General features: G+C 40.4%; 1 pseudogene; it reads left to right on the plus strand.

Moving 5' to 3' along the window:
• Positions 1–362: 362 nt before the first annotated feature.
• Positions 363–1,930, plus strand: LOC125356883 (annotated as a pseudogene).
• Positions 1,931–4,948: the final 3,018 nt, after the last annotated feature.

Below are 4,948 nucleotides of genomic sequence, written 5' to 3' on the forward strand. Positions count from 1 at the left end.
AGCACAAATAAAAACAAAGCAAGGGCCGGCTCCGGCTTCCTGCTTCCGGGGCCAGCCCCACACCGCAGGGACGCCCGCCCGCCTCGGCTGGCGTCGGCGTTAGCGGAGGTTCTCCGGAACCGGCAGGCCGCTTTTCCGGTGGCGTTCTCCGGGTGCAGGGCCCACTGCAGGGCGCACGGCGTCCTCCCAACCCCGCCTCGCCCCAGCCTCCGCCTCCTTCGCGGAAACAACAGCTTTGGCGGCCGGGCTGGCGCCGCCTCCCTCTGCCTACCGCGCCCCGCGCCCCGCGCCCCGCGCCCGGGCTCTGCTGCGGCGCCTCCGCCTCTCGGCTTGGTCGGCTGGCGGCTCCGCCCAAGTGCCGCCCAGAACGAACAGCATGGACTTCAACGTGAAGAAGCTGGCAGCCTACGCCGGCACCTTCCTCAGTCGTGCCGTGCAGTTTACAGAAGAAAAGCATGGCCAAGCAGAGAAGACAGAATTGGATGCTCACTTAGAAAACCCAAAATATGTACAGAAAAAAAATAATGAAACAAACAGAAGTGTTATTGCAGCCAAACCCAAATGCCAGGATAGAAGAATTTGTTTATGAGAAACTAGATAGAAAAGCACCAAGTCGTGTAAACAACCCAGAACTTTTGGGACAATATATGATTGACTGAGTTTGGCCCCAGAACAGCTTGTGGTAATGCCCTTATTAAATGCGGAGAAACACAAAAAAAGAATTGGAACAGCTGACAAAGAGCTAATTCAAACAGCAGCCTTAAATTTTCTCACCTCTTTAAGAAACTTTATAGAAGGAGATTACAAAACAATTGCAAAAGAAAGGAAACTATTACAAAATAAGAGACTGGATCTAGATGCTGCCAACACCAGATTAAAAAAGGCAAAAACTGCAGAAACTGAAAGTTCATCTGAACAGGAGGTAAGAATAACCCAAAGTGAATTTGATCATCAAGCAGAAATTACCAGACTTCTGCTAGAAGGAATCAGCAGTACACACACCCATCATCTCTGCTGTCTGAATGACTTTGTAGAAGCCCAGATGACTTACTATGCCCAGTGTTACCAGTATATGTTAGACCTCCAGAAACAATTGGGAAGTTTTCCTTCCAATTACCTTTGTAAAAACAATCACAATGCTGGGACACCTATGCCATCTGCTTTACCAAATGTGATTGGTTCTTCTGCCATGGCTTCAACAAGTGGCCTAGTAATCACCTCTCCTAACATCAATGACCTTAAAGAGTCAAGTGGCAGCAGGAAGGCCAGGGTTCTCTATGATTATGATGCTGCAAACAGTACCGAACTATCACTTTTGGCTGATGAGGTGATCACTGTGTTCAGTATCATTGGAATGGATTCAGACTGGCTAATGCGGGAAAGAGGAAATCAGAAGGGCAAGGTGCCAATTACCTACTTAGAACTGCTCAATTAAATAGGGAGACTATGAAAGATTACCCATCATGACACCGTATTTATACACAAGTAATTCTAAATAAAGCAGGTTTAGGGTGGGGATATGGCCTAGTGGCAAGAGTGCTTGCCTCATATACATGAAGCCCTGGGTTCAATTCCCCAGCACCACATATACAGAAAATGACCAGAAATGGTGCTGTGGCTCAAGTGGCAGAGTGCTAGCTAGCCTTGAGCAAAAAGAAGGCAGGGATTGTGCTCAGGCACTGAGTCCAAGGCCCAGGACTGGCCAAAAAAAAGCAGGTTTAAGTATCTTCCATGTTAATGTCTTAAGAGATTGAAAAGAAAAATTGCTATTAGAAACTATCCTTTCTGCTAGTAAAATTGCATGGTAAATATTTCATTACAAAATTTACATTAGAATTTTCATGCCACAAATGTTTTCTTACAAAATTCTCTTTCTACTGAAGTTTAATTAATACACAATTCTACTTTTGAGCCCCAACTTGAAGCAGAATGGTTTTCTACTGAATTTTTCATTAACGGCAAGCTTTTTCTTTTATATAAAATAAGTTTATCATGAATTTGATAGTGTTGGCTCATTTAGGAGTGATGACTAAGAGCCAAAGAATAGTTAAAATGTTTTTCAACTTTTGGTTTTTAAAATGCTCTAAGATATATAAATCTCTTTTGTGAAAAATGTTTTTGAGTGCTTCCAAAAACATGCATCTGTACCACTTTTACCTTGTGCCCAGCAGGAATAAAATGATTTCAATATTGTGGTTTTAGTAGGTTGAGCATATTGGGGAAATCTTTTTTCTTTGTTTTGTTGAGTTTTTTGTTTTGAGTTTAGGGTATTTTTTTGTTTTTGTTTTTTGTATTTTTTTTGTGTGTTTTTTTCTGCCAGTCCTGGGGCTTCGACTCAGGGCCTGGGCACTGTCCCTGGCTTCTTTTGCTCAAGGCTAGCACTCTACCACTTGAGCCACAGAGCCACTTCTGGCTTTTTCTGTGTATGTGGTACTGAGAAATTGAACTCAGGACTTCATGCATGCTAGGCACTAAGCCACATTCACAGGCCTTAGGGTGGGTTCTTTTTTTTTTTTTTTTAACACTTGTGAATAGATTCTTTTAAATTAGTCTTGAAAAGTCCTACTTTATTTCACTGATGCAGTTAACATTTTAGATTATTCAGTTGGCACAAAGCATAACTATGAATAATGAGAATAAGATCCATTAAGAATATACTACACTACTACAGAAAAGAATTGTTATTGAACAAAATCTGTATAAAATATGAATTAATGCAACTATATTCCCTATGGAATAATTTATACCTATATACCAATTTAACTTGTTTTCTTCTAGCTCACTAATAAAACTTTGAAATTTTATTAGTGAATGTAGGCTTCCTTGGTTAGGATTTCTGGTTTTAAAGCACACACTATTAAAATTACTAGTGACAAATCTAGAGCCAGAGAATTGTCATTTGGGACCTGGTAAGAATCAATGGTTGCTATCAATTAGCATTATGGACATTTTTTCTGTTAGGACTTCTCAGATTCATTTAAGGAACATTTATTAAGAGTCAGCTACTTTGTTGGTCCACTGAGTATATTATAAGCAAGATGCATGTAGTTCTTTCCCCTGCAAAGTTTAAAGACTAGAACAGTAAATAATTATTCTGAGCTTTGTATTATGTTGAAAAACAGAAGGTACTGTACTGTATTAGGAATTCCCTAACTCAGATCTGAGGACAGAAGAATGTTTTGGAAGGAAATATTCCAAGTAGAAAGAAAAGAATACACAGCATAAGTAGTTGAGACAGGCTTAATAAATTACAAAATGTAGTTCCTTTATTCAGAAGTCTTTATTAAATTGATGGCTTTTTAAAAAAATTTCAAAATGCTCTAAATTTATGCTGGTTTCTGGTGGCTTGTGCCTGTGCTCCTCGCTGCTCAGGAGGCATCCAGGCTTGAAGCCAGCGTGGATAGAACAGTTCTCAAGATACTATTTTTTAAAAAAAGAAGAAAAAGAAAATAGCAAAACCAAAGTCAGGCTGGAGCTGTGGCTCAAGTGTTAGAGCACCACATGAGCAAGCAAGAGTGAATAAATGTGAGGACCTGAGTTTAAACTCTAGTACCAGAAAAGGGGGGGGGGGAAGGAGAAGAACCTAAATATTTAAGCACTCAAAGTATCCAAGTTCTTAAGAGCTTGGTAGGCATCTTAATAATTTAATTCACAGTCTAAACTTTTATATCTTTTATTTTCTATTGATTTTTTAAAAAATTTGTTTATTAATTGAACACAAACTTTTTAAAAGGTGTTGTGCAAAAAGGGTACAGTTACATAGTAGGGCAGTGTGGACATTTCTTGTGATATCTTACGTCCTGTTTTTCTATCCCTTCTCTAGGTCAGGTAGACATATATACAATATACAATGTATCAAGAACATATACAGTATTCACAGACTTGGTCTCTACTGTCTCTCCGTCTCCCTTTGTTAACAGTCATATATCAGGGAGATCATGCCCCTTTGTTTTCTGTGTTCTAGGCTTGTCTCGCTCAACATTATGTGTTTGAGTTCTGACCATTTCCCTGCGAATAACAATATTTCACCATTCCTAATCGCTATGTAGTATTCCATTGTGTATAAGTACCATATCTTTTGGATCCATTCGTCTGTGGAGGGGCATCTGGGTTGTTTCCATATTTTGGCTATTGTGAATTGTGCCGCGATAAACATGGAAGTACAAATGTCTTTTTGATATCTTGGGGTATGCTGTTTAGGATAGATGCCTAGGAGTGGTATGGCTGGGTCATAGGGTAGGTCTATATTGAGCTTTTTAAGAAACCTCCATACTGTTCTCCAAAGTGGTTGTACTAATTTGCACTCCCACCAACAATGGAGAAGGGTTCCTCTTTCCCCGCACCCCCTCCAGCATTTGTTGTTGCCTAAGTTCAGAGTATAGACCATTCTAACTGGGGTGAGGTGGTATCTCAGGGTTGTTTTTATTTGCATTTCCTTTACCACCAGGGATGTTGAGCATTTCCTCATGTGTTTCTTTGCCATTTTTATATCTTCTCTTGTGAAGTCTCTCTTTAGCTCCTTTGCCCATTTCCTAATTGTTTTATTAGGCTTGGAGGGGCTTAGTTTTTTGAGTTCTCTGTAGATGACCCATATCAGGCCTTTGTCTGTTGCTGTGCTGGTAAATATCTTTTCCCATATTGTTGGCTGTCTTTCTATTTTGGTGGCTATGTCCTTAGCTGTGCAGAAACTTTTTAATTTGTAGTAGTCCCATTTGTCGAGTCTTTCCCCTAGTTGTTGTGCCCCTGGTACTATATTCAGGAAGTTCCTTCCTGTGCCTATAAGTTCTAGCGTCTTTCCTACTCTGTCCTTCAGTAGTTTCAAGGATTCAGGTCTGATATTGAGGTCCTTGATCCATTTTGAGTTGATCTTGCTGCATGGTGATAGGCTTGGGTCTACTTTGAGTTTTCTGCATATGGCTGCCCAGTTCTCCCAGCACCAATAGTTGAA

The sequence above is a fragment of the Perognathus longimembris genome, chromosome 8, assembly GCF_023159225.1.
Source record: "Perognathus longimembris pacificus isolate PPM17 chromosome 8, ASM2315922v1, whole genome shotgun sequence".
In the NCBI taxonomy this organism is placed as follows: Eukaryota; Metazoa; Chordata; class Mammalia; order Rodentia; family Heteromyidae; genus Perognathus; species Perognathus longimembris.